Here is a 21,002-nt window from a genome sequence, read left to right as displayed (position 1 = left end):
TAAGGAATGAAAGAGAAGCCGCCTGGTAGAATTTTTCACAGAGCATAATTTAATCGTAGCTAACACTTGGTTCAAGAATCATGAAAAAAGTTTGTATACGTGGAAGAGGCCTGGAGATACTGGAAGGTTTCAGATAGATTATATAATGGTAAGACAGAGATTTAGGAATCAAGTTTTAAATTGTAAGACATTGCCAGTGGCAAATGTTGAATCTGACCACAATCTATTGGTTATGAACTGTAGATTAAAACTGAAGAAACTGCAGCAAAGGATCAAGTAGGTAAAAAGACGAGGGCTAGTAGAAATCCTTGGGTAACAGAAGAGATACTGAATTTAATTGATGAAAGGAGAAAATACAAAAATGCAGAAAATGAAGCAGGCAAAAAGGAATACAAACGTCTCAAAAATAGAATCGACAGGAAGTGCAAAATGGCTAAGCAGGGATGGCTAGAGGACAAATGTAAGGATGTAGCGGCTTATTTCACGAGGGGTAAGATAGATACTGCCTACAGGAAAATTAAAGAGACATTTGGAGAAAAGAGAACCACTTGCATGAATATCAACAGCTCAGATGGAAACCCAGTTCTAAGCAAAGATGGGAAAGCAGAAAGGTGGAAGGAGTATATAGAGGGTCTCTACAAGGGGGATGTACTTGAGGACAATATTATGGAAATGGACGAGGATGTAGATGAAGATGAAATGGGAGATATGATACTGCGTGAAGAGTTTGACGGAGCACTGAAAGACAGAAGTCGAAACAAGGCCCCGGGAGTAGACAACATTCCGTTAGAACTACTGATAGCCTTGGGAGAGCCAGCCCTGACAAAACTCCAACATCTGGTGAGCAAGATGTATGAGACAGGTGAAATACCCTCAGACTTCAAGAAGAATATAATAATTCCAGTTCCAACGAAATCAGGTGTTGACAGGTTTGAAAATTATCGAACTATCAGTTTAATAACTCACGGCTGCAAAATACTGACATGAATTCCTTACAGACGAAAGAAATAACTGGTAGAAGCCGACCCTGAGGAAGATCAGTTTGGATTCCGTAGAAATGTTGTAACACTGACCTTACGACTTATCTTAGAAGATAGATTAAGGAAACCCAAACCTACGTTTCTAGCATTTGTAGACTTTGAGAAAGCTTTTGACAGTGTTAACTGGAATGCCCTCTTTCAAATTCTGTAGGTGCCAGGGGTCAAATATGGGGAGCGAAAGGCATTTTACAATTTGCACAGAAACCAGGTACCAATTATAAGAGTCGAGAAGCATGAAAGGGAAGCAGTGGTCGGGAAGGGAGTGAGACCGGGTTGTAGCCTATCCCTGATTGTATTCAATCTATATATAGAACAAGCAGTGAAGGAAACAAAAGAAAAATTTTGAGTAGTAATTAAAATCCATGGAGAAGAAATTAAATCTTTAGTTTTTAGTTCTGTTAGAGACAGCAAAGGACTTGGAAGAGGAGTTGAACGGAATGGAGTGTCTTCAAAGAAGGATATATGACGAACATCTACAAAAGCAAACGAGGATAACGGAATGTAGTCGAATTAAATTAGGTGATGCTGAGGGAATGAGATTAGGAAATGAGACACTTAAAGTAGGAGATGAGTTTTGCCATTTAGGGAGCAAAATAACTCATGATGGTTGAATTAGAGAGGATATAAAATGTAGAGTGGAAACGGCAAGAAAAGCGTTTCTGAAGTAAATTTGTTAACATCGAGTATAGATTCAAGTGTCAGGAAGTCTTTTCCAAAAGTATTTGTATCGAGTGTAGCAATGTATGGATGTGAAACATGGACGATAAATATTTTAGACAAGAAGAGAATAGAAGCTTTCGAAATGTGGTGCTACAGAAGAATGCTGAAGATTAGATGGGTAGATCATATAAGTAATGAGTATGTACTGAACAGAATTGGGGAGAAGAGGAATTTGTGGCAGAACGTTTGACTAAAAGAAAGGATCGGTTAGTAGGACATGTTCTGAGGCATCAACTGATCACTACGTTAGTGCTGGAGGGCAGCGTGGAGGGTAAAAACCGTAGAGGGAGACCAAGAAATGAATAGACTTTGCAGATTCAGAAGAATGGAGTCTGCAGTAGTTACTGGGTGATGAAGAAGCTTGCACGGGATAGAGTAATATGGAGAGCTGCATCAAACCAGTCTCCGGACTGAAGATTGCAACAACAACATACCAAAAATATGAACTATGGTATACAATGTTACAAGTACACCAATTTCGCAGTATCAGTGCGACGGGTGCAGTGAGACTAATGTCTCTTGAATGCTGCAAACACTCTGGGTACTACAAGTAGTTTAATAGAATGATTTATTATTTTTTAACATTTGCACTTTCACTGTGTAACAAAATATGATATGAACACTAGTGGGAAGTCAGTTGATAACAAAGGACGAAGTTTATTAAGCCGATTGCTAGTGGATGCATACAGTAATAAACACGGTTCCTCACTGGAGATCATTTATGGCATGCAAAAATATGCGCCATAGGCGTCAGCACACTTGAGTAGCGTCAGAACATATAACTTATTATATGGTGGTTAGGGGTTTTGTGTTCTCAGTTGAGGGCCACCCTTGCTGATGTCAGGATTATGCAGACACTGGATCCATGAGGTACAGAATTAGTAACCATAACTACTTTATCTCCAAAAGAAACGTATAACGTGCTCACTACGACCCGTCGTAACTGTGTCTGACGGCCTACCACGAATAAATACGGGTTTGTCAAATCTCCATTGCAAGCCAGAAAAGACAAATTCCACGCCGAACCAACGTTCGGTGAATCAGTTCTGCCCGTGCAGGCAATCAAGGACTTGACTTGACTACTACGTGTATGACGGCGCTCCGCGGCCGGCTTAAACTGACCCCGCAGCTCGTCAGCTTTCCAAGATAGCGCCAGCTCTCACTCGTACTTGCACTCGGCACCTGCGTTCAACATATAACCCTTAAATCACCCCCCCCCCCCTTCATGACCAGTTTATCTCATTTGCTGCCACAGTAATGACTGGTACTGATGAGCGGGCTTTTAAAAATCACAATTTGGTGCATGTCATATGCTGTAGACACAAGCAAATTAATGAAAGTAAGAAGTACACAATACTGACAATTAAGTATGGATTAACATTACTTCAAGATTGAAAAAACTTAATTCTATTGGCTGCCTGAATGAAATTTAACTAATTGTTAGTAGTCATTACATTTTCTTTGATATCCATAGCTAAATCACTATCTTTGCGGAAAGCTGCACAAGGAATGGTTTGCGTAAGTTAGTATGCATAATTTGTTATAGTAAACTGTTAATATCCTTGTCAATGAAAGCTTCACAGCTGCATGGGAAGTAGTTGGCAATACAGAAGGCATATTAAACAGGTCACATGATAAATCATAGTCGGTGGCATTTAAAAGGAAGCCACTACCATTTAACCTGAGTGTGAAAGGTTGTTCAGATCTACCAGAAGATATACATCTATTTGTGACACCGAGATTACAATTCAAAGAGTAAAATATACTTTCAGAACATCGCTTAAGAAATGGCTGATATAGATATATTAAACTCCTAGGGCAATCATCTCTCAGAGGATTATTTACAAACAGTTCTTTCTCATAGCTGTACACTTTAGTGTGCTGCCGACTCTGGGAAAATTAACTTATGATTATGCTTACATATATGCCCATTCAGAGACAAAAACACCTTCGGTCCTCGCTGATCAGTAAATAATGCTTTAGCTAATACATGACTTGAAGAAATGCTTGTTGCCACACGGCAGGGTAAGCAGAAATTTTATACATTTCAAACTTATGTTTTTATGTAGCAACTGGTATAGAATAAACAACAGTTAATTCATCTGTAATCATTAAAGAGTGTGTTGTAGTTAACTTGAAGTAAGCATATAAATTGTAAGAGTTAACAGTATGAATCATAGGAGATATTGTATCAAACTCATGTCCAGTTAATAGTTGGATCTGTAAGAGTTAGACGCTACGGTCGCAGGTTCGAATCCTGCCTCGGGCATGGATGTGTGTAATGTCCTTAGGTTAGATAGGCTTGAGTAGTTCTATGTTCTAGGGGACTGATGACCTCAGAAGTTAAGTCCCATAGTGCTCAGAGCCATTTGAACCATTTTGTAAGAATTAGAATTTGCACTACTTTCTAGAACTTTTCTTAAATCAAGAGCATCAATTATAGCATTTGATGGACAGTCACTAATTCTTAACAACAGATTGCTTAAATGTAAGTGGACACTCAAAGAACTTAATCCTTCAAACAACTCGTGGATGGTTGCACTCATCTCACCATGAATTATGTTGAAATGTGTAATAAACTGCTTTACAATTTGTTCAATAAAAAATGCGTCGTTAATAATGGTTCTTTGCACATTCCTTAATACAATTATTTCATTACAGATGTTAACTGAATTAGTACTAGACTGTTGTCCAAGAGCTAAAATTTTATCTCCAGCACCCAATAGATCTTGGCTGATTAAAGTGCCAAATACAGTACGAAGGACACCCGCCAATCTCAAACCAGGTACCTTTGCGCCTAATCAAGGTTGTGTGTGGCAAAAGGTTTAAGGAAACTTTAATATCTTTTTCGTAATTACCAAATATAGACCCCACCTGCATTTTAGCGGTGATGCAGTTCTTATACCAGGACATTCTCATTTTCAAAACTGTGTCATTATCTTTGACTGAACGGATTAAATCAATTTGCTTTTCAACGGAAATGAATTGTTGTCGATACTCACTCAGATTGTATTTAAGTACAAGTTGAGCATCATCCGTTGAAACTATCATGTCTCATCGTGGTTCAAACGACACCAACACTAGACTTAAATAGTGCACACAATACAAGAATATCTGTTATGGCAAGCTGTGGAATAAGTTTTAGTTACGCTCGGGCATTGTGTGCGTCAGTTACAGCCTGTATTTGCACAACACATTCACATCCGCACATGGCTGAGAAATAGATTCTCCACCCAAGAACGTCACATTTCGTCACCCATAAGTGGACCAACCATTTCCCTGCTCGTCTCCACTCAGTATTGTGAACCCACTTTCCCGTTAAGCTTGAGCTGAGCGTGGAAAACACTTCTGATGAGGGAAGCTGAAGAAGCCACATACCTTCTAGGCATAAATCACCTCCTCCATGAGAACCACTGGAGAGTATGGCATTACACATTTACTCTCACTGTTAACAAAAATATGGTTCAAATGGCTCCGAGCACTATGGTACTTAACTGCTGTGGTCATCAGTCTCCTAGAACTTAGAACTACTTAAACCTAACTAACCTAAGGACATCACACACATCCATGCCCGAGGCAGGATTCGAACCTGCGACCGTAGCGGTCACGCGGTTCCAGACTGTAGCACTGTTAACAGGACCCTGAAAGCTTTCACAGGTAAGGAACTGCCAATCGTTGTGAATGAGATTTATCTGGTCCAGCACAGCACCCACTATAGTGGGAAGGCACACAGAGCTTCCGATAGCGATGGTTAGGAAGTTAGGAAGTCCCAGAGCCGATCGGTAACGTGACGCACTTCCTTGGCCAACGCCGATGGTCAAGAACAACAAAATTACTTCTGTATCCAAAAAATATGAACTACCTTATACAAATAAAACCAGCGCACCGATTTCAGGGTATCGGTATGATAGGTGCAGTGAGACTAGCATCTCTTCAACACTGCAAAATTCTGGGTACGACAAGTAATTTATTTGAATTATGTATTATTTTTTAACATTAGTATTTACACTGTGCAATAAAATATAATGTGAACACTAGCGGCAATTCAGATGTTAACAAACGGCGCTATCCACAATATGAACCCAACACAATCTTCTACGACTTTAATTGAAGAGTGAGACTTGAATCGATAGTCATTGAACTGATCACGAGTGGACGCATGCAGTAACAAGCACGGTTGAGGCATAAATCCGTAATAATTCATCGAATATGTCAATAGTAAGCGTACAATAAGGGAAGCCTGCATAATTTGGATTTTCTGTGATTCTTTTTATCACTTAAATTCTATTCTGTGTACACCCTGTTTGTCCCTCACAGACAAAAACACGTAGTATGAGGCACGAAAGTGCTTAGCATGCTGAGGTGGCTACTTTGAAAATACGACTGATTACATAATGTATAGTATTTAACGCACACTTACAAACAGGAAACTTCTGCAAGAGTAGCACTGCAAGCCACTGGAAGGCGTGGGGCAGGGCCCACAAATAGGAGTAAAGAGCAGCGCTCAGTGGCATTTTGTAGCGAACAGTTGTCGACAGTGGGTCTGTTGGTCGGCAGTGGGTCTTGGGGTTCAAAGGTTCTTTGTTGGTCTCTAGTCGTTGTAGACTTGTGAAAGTGCTCTTTGAAGATGAGCGACCTTGTTCGCAGGCTTTATCACTTAAGACTCTTCGTAGGACTGTGAGCTGTGATTGGCCATGTGAACTAAACGCTTCAGGAACCATTTACTCTACGGAGTCCTGTTATTTTATCAGACTACCCGAAATCCTCCTAGGATGAAGATAACTAACACTGTGGAAGTACGACTGTGGGACCTTCTGAGCCCACAGCCTCCACATGGCCGGCCATGATACCAGGAAGGTGATCCCATCAGAGGCTACTCCTATGGAAGGGTGCCAGAGTGGTTTCCCGGGACCGTTCCAGCGACAAAGGGCAATTTGATGCTCATTCTTGTGGACAACAACGTCGCTCCTGGACCTGCTACGTGTACCACCTCTGCCTTCACATAGAATATTCAGCACCACTACTAGTGCGGTACAGTGATTGGTCCATTGTCAGCCACCTCTGGAGCCCAAGGATTGCTGCAATAGTTGCATGTGGGATGTGTGTATGGAGAGGAACTGGGGCCACCACCAGTCGAGGTTCCCCATCCCAGTCGACAATGCGTCCATGGACCATTGCAAATCCAGGTATCACAAGTGACCAGCAAACTCCGGACACTAACTACATCAGATGCTGTGGCCGGTATAACTCTCCCACAGTAAGCATCAGACGGCATTATCAGCACGTCACATGTGCAATATCCCGTCTCTCCAGAGATGTGGCATCAGACTATAAGAGCACCGACAACATTATTTGTGTGATTTATAGCTATTCTTTCAGCTTTTACGACTCCAGTGGTAGTGATGAACAAATCCCATGGGGACAGCTGTTGTCCTATTACAGAAAATAAATACCCAGCGTGGCGGGTAGATCGGCAGTTTGATCATGCGCCATAAAAGTTATGATGCTATACAGGGTGATCCATAATTGCTGACTGTAGATGTCACTACTGGATTCTACAGTAAAATAAACTAAAAGTACGAATACAACTTAATGCCTGAAACACTTTGTGAGATATGGCAATGTTGTTGAAACATTCTCCAGTGTGTCATTAAGAATCGTCTGAAGAAACTGCAAGTGATTAACACCTTGTAGTCGTCCACGTGGTGGATAACTGATGTTGGACCTCTAAGGTGGCTTATCGATTTTCGTCACCGCAAACATAATAACTGTGTTGGCTCAGAACAAAATGTCTGGTGAATGTTGCTTGGTCCGTTGCCAGTACTCTGCTGAGGAATTTTTTATCTGTGGCGTGTTGGCTGAGCAGCCAATCACAGAATGTTCTACGGCTTGGAAAATGAGGTTGTACATGGATGGTTACAGTACTTGTTCATGAACTGTTCTCCACATAGATCGCTGTGGCAACTGATGGCGTGCAGCTAATCTACGAGTACCAATATTCGGTGAGCGTTCCATGGACTGCAGAATTGCCTTCTTGGCTGCAGCAGTACTGTGACGTCACGGCTAACAAACGATGACTATCACAGGTGCATAGCGACCTAGTTTTCTCAAACGAAACGTGATTGACACAAATGTTCATTAGAGTGGGATGTAGTCTGAGAATTCCATTGTTCCTGACCGTAAATCATAACCGTATGGGTTAATTCATTATTTCCATACTCCACCGTCTTCTGTCAGCCATAGAAACTAATTCACTGAATGTCTACAGTCCATGCTAGCACGTAGCAGCGGTGTGTTGTACAGTATCAACGACCATTACCATATCCCACAAACAAAGACTTTCCTGTAATAAGTTGTAATGACACTTTTCGTTAATTTTTTAGTGCAGATGTCACTAGTAATCGTGGAAAATTAACAAATACTTCTCACCCTGTAGAACAATGAGACTGCATATTCAGAGACACATGCTGCCAAAATGATAACACTCTGAATTGCTTTCGGAGGGAAATTTTTGATAAATATGTGTTTCTAACATGACAAAGAGGGTGTTACGTATGAGTAATAATAGTTAAGAGAAAATTCGATTAATGTTGTGTAGAACCTAAGCCAATCTGTCAAAAGCAAAGACATACGAGATTCTGGGGTGCTCCTACCTTGAGGCACTTTCTTTTTATCCCTGGCGTGAGGCATTTCGATTTCTACTGGAAGGGTTCTGTAGACTGTTGTTATATGCATAATCAACGCGAAGAAAGTCAGGTCTGTTAGACTTCGGTCTATTTTGCTCCGAACACAGCCACATTCAGCCAGGACCTACAATCTTCAGGTATTTTCCTCCTGCAATGCACAGTGTGAAATCAACACGATGGACGATCCCAGAGCCCAATCACCACTGGCTAATGATATGCACCAAAACAACACAGGAAAAGTTTACCTATATGTTTAAATTATTTATAAAATACCAGGTGTAGCTAGTATGTGTGCAGATATTTTTATTGTTGACTGAGAACAGTGTACTAACAACACTAATGAGTATTTACTTTATTGGCAGAATAATAATTACATCTCACTTCTGAATATCACTACAGATTATTTTACAACTCACTGTTTTCTCTCACTTTTGTACTACTTCACCTTCAGATTACATGTTCCTTTAGTTCAGCGACAGGCAAAGAGAATCGTTTTATACAAAACAAAATATCATTTTTAACCCATAGTTCATGGGTTATGTGAATGAGTGAGAGAAGTGGTGGTGATACTCCTACATAATCCTTGTATTGTTTGTAACCTGTGATTTACAAATCGGTGTTGTGCACCCGGAACACGCTTCGAACTGTTTAACTTTACTAAAGTTATTATTATTATTATTATTATTATTATTATTATTATTATGTTGCAGTTAGGGGCAACGGAAGTGGAAGAAAGACAAAACGAGAGTTGTTCAATATAAGGTATTTTTTTCTGTTGCATCCTTACTTTACTTTCCACACAGCGATCTATTTGAAGAAGTAAAGTTTCATTCTTGTCGTCTGTGAATTACCAGAAATTAGATTTCCGTATTAACACTGCGCCTCACAGTAGATCATGTCTATTACATGACCACAATGCTGCCATTGTAGTTCAGTTTATTACTATAACAAATTGATGACAATACTATACTCCTAGTGCAACAGATTTAGTTATCTAGATTTAACGAGTCTAGCTAAGAGAAAAATCACGTTTACCTTAACAGCTTTGCATATATGAATCTGAAGTTTGTCTAATTTTTTACTGTTCACGTGAAGCAATTAACTTCAGCTGATGTATCCACGCTCTTTAGCATTACAGGTTGTAGCACCTTCATTGTACATCTATGATGTGACGTTAGTGACACTTCATATTATAACCGTAAATACTGTGGTTTCCTTAATTTTGTATTCTTTCATATTTTGTATTCCAGTAAATATCAATACAAAATTTATTTCCTTTTTATGTTAAATGTATGAAACATCTATGTAACTTCGCTGTTTGACACAAAGGGGCCTTAGAACTGTAAGTGATAGGAAAAAGTTGAGGAAAGAGTCGCTACGTCTGCGAGGTGAACAAGCCAATGGAAAAGGCGGGAGGACGCGAAGTTAGCGCGCCAGCAGTAGGACAAACACTAGTCTCCAGCCATCCATTTACGCTGAAGCAACAGGAGTAGAGGGCGAGGCGAAATAATTATTTCTAAAATTTGTTAAATGAGCCTGGTGTGAAACTGGTATTTGTGTATGGCAACGTGGCATATTACGGCATGCTCTGAATTATGTCTTGTATAAAGAGTCACGGTTGCGTGATACTGGTTAGCGCTGCCACCTCAGCAACTCAAATCTTCGACCACCTCAGGCAAATTAATAAATTAGAATTGTTATTTCTGCTTGAATTAGTATTTCAAGACGTTCGTCTGATAGAAGTGTTATTTTGAACTATGTATGTCAGAAACGCACACTGACCTCTATCACTTCACCTATGTTAGGTTCCTGTTCCTAATGACTGAATATTTACAAGTAATTATACAAGTGAATGTTTTTATTGTAACAGTTAATAACAGTAATTGCTATAATGTGCAAATTATTCAGTGGATTAATTTTCTAACGTGAGGGATAATGCAACCGTACGCTGCTCCACGTGTGCAGGAAGCTGAATAACTTCAAAAAATGTTGGACTAATTTTACTTATTTTTACTAAAAGAGAGGTACTACAAAGTGTAATTTTTGTACTAGGCAATTTTTGATTTGAAAAAGTGTTCTAGAAAGTGTGTTGTAGGGAATAATAGTTTAAGGACCCCATACACTATACGCTGTGGAGAGAAATAATTCACTGATTATTGTAATCGTTTAAAGTGTCCCCATATGCCACTTATTGTCCGCTTCCAAAGCTCGGTGGTCAGCGTATACGGCTGCCGTGCGGAGGACTGGGTTCAATTCCAGGTACTACCAGGGATTTTTCCTTCGTGGGAGGACTGGTGCGGGGTGCAATTTACCTCGTGATGACAACTGAGGAGCTAATTGACTGAATAGTAGCGGCTCCACGGTCTGGAAAGTCTGCGAAACTGCGGGAGAGCGGTGTGCTGACCACATGCCCCTCCAAACCTCATCCGCGTGACATAGCAGGGCAGAGGATGACAAGGCAGCCGGTGCACATCCCTTGGGCCTGTACGGACTGGGCGAGGAGCTCGTTTTCGTTTTATACGCCATTTACTGTGTTGGTCAGTTACAAATTAACTTTAGCTTGCATCTTATATTTTTGCGTATAGTGAAAGCTTGTCTAAAGTTGCAGTGAGTGATATACTATAACAGATTTAGCCACAGTGCTGGCCAGTAGCCGATTTATCTTCATTAAAAGACATTGTGTTTATTTTAACAGTCAGCTATTAAACTTAAGTGTGAAAAAATTTGCTGCTTTATTTCTGATTAACGGTTGACAGAGTTATAGTGATAGCAAATTACTGACGCTCCTAGCACGTTTTCGTCTGATACCTTCTTTACTTTGTATTCGGAAAGCAGAGACAGTTAAAAGATTAGTATTCATTCTTGAAGTTTGAAATTTAATAATATTTATTCTGAAATTATATGCTGAATTTATTTTCTTTGCCACATACTACTATATTGTCTGAAGAGCCTTGGTTCGAATCCCTACTTTCGTGTAGTATCTCTAATAATACTTTGCCATATCATGAAAAGGAATTCACAATCCGATTACATTAATCCATCAGACTCACAAAGACGGTCGATTAATCCTGTAAAAGGGAAACGTTTCTTAGGATGCAATAGCAGCGACTCTTACGTGCTATCACAGTGAGTATTTGTCACGTTGTCCATTAGCGTTTTTAAAGTATTAGCTTAGTAATTTCGAATAAATGCAAACACGTTCGAGAGAAGGTCGATGACAAGCCGGCGTTTTGTGCACATAGCTTCACCATGACTCATTTTCAATGCCCATTTTGCTCTGTATTATGTTTCCTTTCATGGTGACTTCAAAATTTAACTTTTTTTCAGTATCCTGCATTTGCATGACTGCAAAGGTATTGAAACTATACACAGTTGCGATGAGAACATCGCAGTCAAATGACAAAATTATAGAGTGGTGTTCAGTGCACTTCTAGACACTCTAATGTAATTTTTTCATGCTTTCTCTAAAAAATTTCCGTTCTTTGATGGGTTGATCCCTGTAACAACACCACAGTCATTTCCTTCTTCATCCTTGAACTACTATAGACTCTAAGGGCCCAAAATACACGCCAGATGCTTCTTCTTCCTTGATTTACTTGTTCATCTATTACACACATTAAAAAAATGTTGCATCACCCCGGTTCCCAAAACTCCTGAAAATAGACGTTGACTGTGAGTATTGTATCACAGACACAGTCCCTCTGACTGTTCAGAGGTGTCACTAAACCCGCCCAAAGATACAAACAACCATGCATGAGCAGCACCTATTAGGCGAAGGGGATCCGACACCCGATCAGTTCCAATCATTCCACCAGGAAGGAGGTACACGGCTCGCGTTGTCTGTAGTTCAACCATGCCTAGATGGTCAATACTGCGGTTCGATGGCGCCCGCATTGTTGCTTTGTGCCAGGAAGGGCTCTCAACAAGTGAAGTGTCCAGGCATCTCGAACTGAACCAAAGCGATGTTGTTCTGACATGGAGGAGATACAGAGAAACAGGAACTCTCGATGACGTGCCTCTCCCAGGCCGCCCAAGGGTTACTACTGCAGTGGATGACCGCTACGTACAGATTATGGCTCGGACGAAACCGGACAGCAAGGCCACCATGTTCAATATTGCATTTCGTGCAGCCGCAGGACGTAGTGTTACGACTCAAACTGTGCGCAATAGGCTGCACGATGCGCAACTTCACTCCTGACGTGCATGGCGAGGCCCATATTTGTAACCACGACACCATGCAGCGCGGTTCAGATGGATCCAACAACATGCCGAATGGACCGCTCAGGATTGGCATCACGTTTTCTTCACCGATGAGAGTACATATGCCTTCAACCAGACAATCGTTGGAGACGTGTTTGGAGGCAACGCGGTCAGGCTGAACTACTTAGACACACTGTCCAGCGAGTGCAGCAAGGTGGAGGTTCCCTGCAGTTTTGGGGTGGCATTATGTGGGACTGACGTACGCAGCTAGTGGTCATGGAAGGTGCCGTAATGGCTGTACTATACGTAAATGCCATCCTCCGACCGATAGTGCAACCATATCGGCAGCATATTGGCGAAGCATTCGTCTTCATGGACGACAATTCGCGCCCCCATGTTGCTCATCTTGTGAATGACTTCCTTCAGGATAACGACATCGTTCGACTAGAGTGTCCAGAATGTTCTCCAGACATGAACGGTATCGAACACGCCTGGGATGATTGAAAAGGGCTGTTTATGGACGATGTGACCCACCAACCACCCTGAGGGATCTACACCGAATCGCCGTTGAGGAGTGGGAGAATCTGGACGAACAGTGCCTTGACGAACTTATGGATAGTATGCCAAGACGAATAAAGGCATGCATCAACGCAAGAGGACGTGCTACTGGGTGTTAGAGGTACCGGTGTGTACAGCAATCTGGAACAACACCTGTGAAGGTCTCGCTGTCTGGTGGTAAAATATGCTATGTGTGATTTTTATGACCAATAAAAAGGATGTTTATGTTGATCTCTATTCTAGTTTTCTGTACAGGTTCCGGAACTCTCGGAACCGAGGTGACGCAAAACTTTTTTTGATGTGTGTATACTGCTCTCTGTGCAACTCTGCCATCCATTCATCAGCAGCCAGTTAGTCACTCTAGATTCGCAGTAAATACAACTGAATCTGAATCTTGATTATAAATGATTACTAGGGAAGAATTTAAACCAGTTTGTTTCGACACTGCGATATCTAATTGTGTGTGTGTGGACTATCAAGTAACTACTTCTATCAAGTACGAAAAATATATCGCTCCCAAACTTCAACTTCTTTGTCATCATTTGCTCTATGTTGATTAATTGTAATTAAAAAGGGATAATTATTTCACGATTTTGAGGTATGATTCAAACATCAAATTGTAGTGTATACTCTTAATGCTGCAGCCGATTATGTCAATTTACTCACAAATTGTACAAATTTAAGCTTTTCAGGCAAGCTTCATAATTATTTCTCACTAGAGAAAGTATCAAGCTCAGGATCGCTAAAGTCATTAGACGGGACAAATTTTTTTAAAGCTGTAAGGAAAACATTTAGTTTGCATATCAATCATGAAGAACGTCGACAGTTAAAAATATGAAATCGGATGACTCATACACAGTGCTCCAACTGCAGTATCTCGGTATACTCCGCGTCTGTCTTCCGATATTAAATTGAACAAACCAGAATACCCCGTAAATCTGTCTTGTATTCCAGAAATAAAGTACTGCAGATAATTTCTCTGTGTTCTGTTGGTTTTTAACAGACCGTGAGCAGTCAAATTAGCTTCAGTTCATTGTACAATTACGCTACTCTAATGGCTGTACGCACATACGGTCGCGGGTTCTCGATAAAATCTGCAGCAAATTTACATTCCCTATATCTGCCGCTTCGGTGTCGTCTTTCTTGGAGCTATTAAATGAAACTCCGTTATGGCGGAAAAATTTACACAGCTGGTTTCTGTCTGCAGGAGTAATTCAGACCACTATACGCTTCAATAGATTCTCGGATTAAAAACTTCCACAGAACTGAACACAAGAGAAATGAAAGCGATTCTGCGACGATTGTTTGAAACTGCCAGAAAGCATATATATTCTGCCGCCAAATTGCTCCTGGCTCTCTCCACTGAATATCGTTCAGCAACGCAAAATTAATTGCTCGATGGCGATTTGATTCCCCGGCGTTTGTATCAGAGTGGCTATTTTGAGGCATCTGTGTCTATTCTTTTACTCTGGTTGCAAAAACCATTGTCAGATACACCTAAAATTGTTGTTACTAAGACGCAACTGTCTATCAGGGTTTGCATCTTCTGAGATAATATGTTCTGCAATACATTTCTACTGATAGGTTTTAGACGTTTTTGTGTGTTGTGCTTGATATCTTGCTAATGACATTATCACATACATTACACAACCACACCAAGGAAGAAGGGATGTTTTGTCCGTGCCTCGTACAGACCTTTTAAACAGCTAACCAATATCCTTCTAGGGAACCCAGGGAGAAAAAATGGCTCTGAGCACTATGGGACTCAACTGCTGTGGTCATAAGTCCCCTAGAACTTAGAACTACCTAAACCTAACTAACCTAACTAACCTAAGGACATCACACACATCCATGCCCGAGGCAGGATTCGAACCTGCGACCGTAGTGGTCGTGCGGTTCCAGACTGTAGCGCCTTTAACCGCTCGGCCACTCCGGCCGGCTGAACCCAGGGAGAGCGCGGAAGTAAGACCAAAATGAAAACTCCTCTTTTCAATTGAAAACTCTCAAATACAAAAAACCAAGATCAACCAAGGAGGAAAGTTTTAATTGTATCTCAGATTTGTCCTACTATACCAATATAAAATGGTAAATCCCAGACACTTTCTTAAACACAGAAATTAATACACGTAATATTATATTATATTCGGTTACAACATACAGCGCGGAAAATTCTCATAATCATTGTGTATGTGTGTTACGACAGCAAACGTTACAAAATTACTTGCTTTGATAAAAGTGAAATCTTTGAACAAAAGCAACCGTTGCCTTCTTCATAACATATTCCACATTGAATAAATTATTTCCATGGTTTCACTTTAATTATCTGCAACGGTTGAGTTTACAGCCTACATACACATGGTTTGTGCTCATCTATGGCCATATACTGGTTACTTACTGTTTAATAAATACTGTAATGGCCTAGGTTTAATAAATGCTATATTAATATTAAGCTTTGGCGTTACCAATACTACCAGCTAAATACACTAATATAGGACAAAGTAAACGCATTTGTCTGTAACATCATACATGTTAATAGTCTTCAATTAAAAATTTGCCGAAAGAGTAAAAGAAATTCTTCAGAAAACACAATTTCAATTTTCTTTTAAAAATTCATTTTCTACCTGATCTTTTTGAGTTATTAGGTAAACACCAATCGTTTGCAACCAATTACAGCCAGCTATGACAAAATTATTCCACCTGATGTGAAAGACAAATGAGACAGGTCAAATACATTTAGACTTGAAGAACAATGTAATAATCTCAATTCCAAAGAAGGCAGTTGTTGATAGGTGTGAATACTATCGACTAATCAGTTTAATATCTCATGATTGCAAAATATTAACACGAATTATTTACTGAATAATGTAAAAGCTAATAGAAACCGACCTCGGGGAAGGTCAAAAATGGTTCAAATGGCTCTGAGCACTATGGGACTCAACATCTTAGGTCAGAAGTCCCCTAGAACCTAGAACTACTTAAACCTAACTAACCTAAGGACATCACACACACCCATGCCCGAGGCAGGATTCGAACCTGCGACCGTAGCAGTCCCGCGGTTCCGGACTGCAGCGCTAGAACCGCTAGACCACCGCGGCCGGCGAGGAAGGTCAGTTTGTGTTTAAAACAAATGAGGGAACAAGCGAGACAATACTGACTCTACTACTTATCTTAATAGGCAGGTTGGGAAAAGGTAAACCTATGTTTATAGCGTTTGTAGGTTTAGAGAAAGTTTTCGACAATCTTGAATGGACTACACTCTCCGAAATTCTGAAGGTTGCAGCGATAAAATACAGGTAGCGAAAGGTTATTTATAACTTATACAGAAACCCGATTGCAGTTGTAACAGTCGGAGGATGTGAAACGGAAGCAGTAATTGAGAAGGGAGTTTGGCAAGCTTGTAGCATAACCTCGATGTTATTCAGTCTGTACAATGAGACAGCAGTAAAGGAACCAAGGAGAAATTCGTAAAGGAAATTAAAGACCAGAGAGGTGAGTTATAAACTTTTTGGTTTGCTGATAATGTTGTAATGCTGTCAGAGGCAGCAAAGGAGCTGTAAGAATAGCTGAATGGAATGTCTTGAAAAGAGCTTACAGGATGAAAATCAACGGACCTAAACATCCATAATGTACTACAATCGATGCTGTAGGAACTTCATTAGAAAATGAAATACTAAAAGTAGCAGATTAATTTTTCTGCTTCGGAAGAAAAATAACTGTTGATAACCGGCGTGGGGAGGACAGGAATCCAGGAATTGGCAACAGAAAGATAAACATATCTTAAAAAGAAAAATATGATAGTGTCTAACATTAATTGTCAGGAAGTCTTTTCTGAAGGTATTTGTCAGGAGTGTAGCCTTGTATAGAAATGGACATGGACGGTAGGCAATTCAGACTAGAACAAGATAAAAGCTTTTGAAATGTGGTGCTGTGAAAGTATGCTGAAGATTAGATGGATATAGCGAATAACACAACATACTGAATCCAATCGTTGAAAAAAGAATTTTATAGAAATACTTGGCTGCAAGAAAGTATTGGTTGACAGGACACATCCTGAGGCATCATGGAATTGTCAGTTCTGTAACGGAAGGAAGAGGGGAGGAGGAGATTAGTATTTAACGACCAGTCGACAACGAGGTCATTAGAGACAGAGGACAACCTCAGATTATGGAAGGATGTGGAAGGAAACTGGTCGTGCCCTTTGTCAAAGGAACCATCCGGCACTTGTCTGAAGCGATCTAGAGGAATCACGAGAAACCTAAATCAGGATTAGCGGACGCGCGTTTGAATTGTCGTTCTCCAGAATACGAGTCCAGTGTGCTAAACCCCGCACCACCTCTCTCGGTTCTGGAAGGAATATTGAGGGGTAAAAGCTGTAAAAGGAGGCCAAGGCTTAGTACAGTGAGCAGGTTCAAACGGATGTAGACTGCGGTAGTTATGCAGAGATGAAGAGGCCTGCGCAGGACAGACTATCATGGAGAGCTACATCAAACGATTCTTCGGACTGCAGGCAATAGCAAAAACTTTGTACACCTTTCTGAGATACAGTCAGATTCATTTTTACGGAATTATGAGTCTGTCTTGTAGTAACATATGCTTTGTGTCCAATATTGTGGGATTTCATAAAAACCTAATTACACAATTCATTATCATTATTTTATATTTCGTTGTGAAACAGCTTTCGGATTTCTAGGCCATTATCAGACAACTGAAGACTGAACAGACGGTCCACGCAACGTCCGCGAGATGTTACAGCTGTACATAACAGCCCAGCCAAAAAAGGAAAATTAGGTGAAAAAAATACGTAGTGGCAAATTTTTGTGCAGTCGTACGGGAATGGAGTGGCATGAGTAACATACTAAAAATCTTGAGCAGTCGGATGTGAGAGTGGGACTGAAGCACATTTAAAGGCAACACTCGTAAGTCATTTACTCTAGTGAAAATGTTTCACACTACTAACTGAACTACATTAAATTCCCCACAAAAAAGTTTTCATTTTTTCTCTAGGACTAATAGTTCCCGCGTTACAGAGGATGGAAAATTGGCAGATTATTAAAAATAATATTTTAATCATATAAATTAATATTTATTCTCAAATGATGTATGTTAAGTATGAAGATAGGGAGCAGTGAAATGAAAATGAGTCACATGACAGAGAAGTAAATAAACTGTTTTTATTGCAAAAGTAATCGCCATAACTTACCATATTTATCGTTAACACTGCATGGAATATCGATAGATATTACTAATAATATTAATGCAAGAAAAATCTACCTATCGTGAATCTCTTCACATAGCAAGATGGCAAATTGATTGTTCATCCTTTATGTCAGTTGTAGCGATCTGGGAAAGGTAACTTCCCCACCATGAGCACTGCTCGCTCTTCAGTTTACGGACAGACTATACCTCACCAAAATTTCCCATCCAGTTCATTTATGCAAGCAGACAGAATAATTTCACTGAGCTCGTGTTTACGTAGGGGAATTATTTTCAGTTGACTTTTTATTTGCAGTTGTTAGTGAGCTGTTTAGTAAAAAAGCTCACCAGTTGGAGCTGATAACTGTCTGCCACACAGAACAGCCTGACCAAAGTGTGACATACTGTCACTATGTATTCGAAAATGTCAGTTTCATTGTTTCCACTATCAATAGCTGGACTACCTTACACAGCATCAAGTGTATCAAATGCATCACCCTTTTCATACTTTTCGCAGCCTGGAGGAAAGAAAATGCATCACCCCAGTTTCAGATATTCCAACATCTGAAGAGGTCCAGTGGCTTAAATTGGATAACTAATAATCAGTTCACCTGGGCAGTGTAAAAGACTTTGGAGAGATTTGCGTAGATTTTTCTTACGTTTGCATTATTGGCAACTCGCATTTGCATTCAATGTTGTGCTACCACACTTTGTGGAAAATGAAGACCCCCCAGGAGTGTTTGTGCACTGCATCACCAGTGATTCATAAGGCGAGCTCTGGTAGGGTGGGTATAACTTTTTGAAAAACACTGTAAGCGCTTCTTGTGATATACTGGGGTAGAGAGAGTCGGGATTCGTCTGCTCACTCTTTAGTTTGCGTAATTACGAAAGGGGCAGAGGGGTGGAAGTACGCGACCACTCTTTGACGACCTACCTACCTTCCCTCACACTTGTACCCTCCAAGCATCCTGTACCCCCTTCCTACCTCACACCCCAAAAACACAGTTCGTCCCTCAATACTCTACTCCACTTAGATGTGGTAGACACATTTAATTGTTGTTTTAAACCAATTTCAATTATTAATAAACACGAATTTTATACCATTAATACACTGCAAAATTTCAATCCCCTGAAACAAGAAAGCTATTCGTTAAAGACAAAAAAGAAATAGCACCTTTTTTTGTAGAAAATATAATGTATTTTAATTTTGTGCTGCGAAACGTTTCGTTAGAACCCGTGTATTACTAGTTATTCAAGATCAACATAAAAAAGTGACCCTTAAACACACGCGCACATCTATACTCTCACCGAAACGGTCAGGATTTTTAATATGTTGTTCATGGCACTGCCCTTACTACCGTATAAAAAATTGCCAGTAGAGGGATTTTTCCCCGTATTCGACCGGTTTTCGTCTTCACTGCTAGAGCTGTAAATTGAGGGGATTAAAGCCAAAGTGGTGTAAGTCATGTTTCATGCATTTTGAGAAACAGAAGGTTTTGTGAGAAGCATTATTATAAATTCCACAAGAAAACAATACCACTTTTTGTGTTTTACATCACAGGAAGGTCTCATTGTTTCAATGTGTTCATAACTGAAAACGGTTTAATACAAAATTGTGTGTCTTTTGAAGGGCCCAAATGACTTACACCATTTTGCCTTCAACCAACCTTGTATTTGCAGTAAATTTAAATAAAACCAAAAGGTATTTTAATGACAAATGATATATTTCAGAAATAACTAAGAGCAGTACAACGAAATATCCTTTCTTCGCTATGACAATGTTCAGTCACGTTCAGTATCAACAACATCCAGCGGGCCTGCATCATCTAGTGTTGCTTCAGCTGTTGTATGTCACTGGAAGTAAGCATGGTTGATGGGTGGAATGTATGGTAGAAGATCTAGCATGTCCCTTTTCTTTTCCTTGGCTACAGGTCTTGGTCCATGGTATAGGTTTTCCATTGCAATACGTCCAAGTGAAACTGGCCTTCCTGGTTTGGCTGGGTTTAGACATAGAGCGGAGAATGGAAAATCCTCGTTAAGAGTCCTTGTAATAGAGCATAAAAGGTTCGGTCTTCAGTAAACGAATCCGCTGCATGTTAAGCCACGACACTGGTTTTTTAGCGACATTTTGTTTTCTTCTTGTAATAGCTTGTTCAAGATTCTTCGTGGACTTGAAGTCTTCGCGTGACATATCCGTAACAATAAAAGCTTTCTTTCTTCTTGATTTTGCGATTATGGAGCACCAATCAGCAAGAACATAAACTGTTTTACTTCATCATCCCAAGTTTTACTTCTTGCATAGGATTCTATAGATCCAAAATCTGAATCATTAGGGAGATGGGAGTGGCCACTAACCATAAATCTATGGTCCATAATGTCGATGTTAACACTGGTGTGAAGCAACTTCATGAGACACAATTCAAATTTCAAATTCCTATTTTGCCCCATACAAGTGTCACTATACATGACAACATGTTTTGAAGCTGAAGCTCTTGTAGTAATATGTTTTGTAACACAAGACTATTTCTTGTGACCCACGTGAGGCCATTGTCTCATTCCATGTGTACATAAAGCCAACATCAGTTGACAGCTCATGACAGCCAAG

The sequence above is a fragment of the Schistocerca cancellata genome, chromosome 4, assembly GCF_023864275.1.
Source record: "Schistocerca cancellata isolate TAMUIC-IGC-003103 chromosome 4, iqSchCanc2.1, whole genome shotgun sequence".
NCBI classification, from domain to species: Eukaryota; Metazoa; Arthropoda; class Insecta; order Orthoptera; family Acrididae; genus Schistocerca; species Schistocerca cancellata.
Note: the sequence above shows the minus strand (reverse complement) of the source record.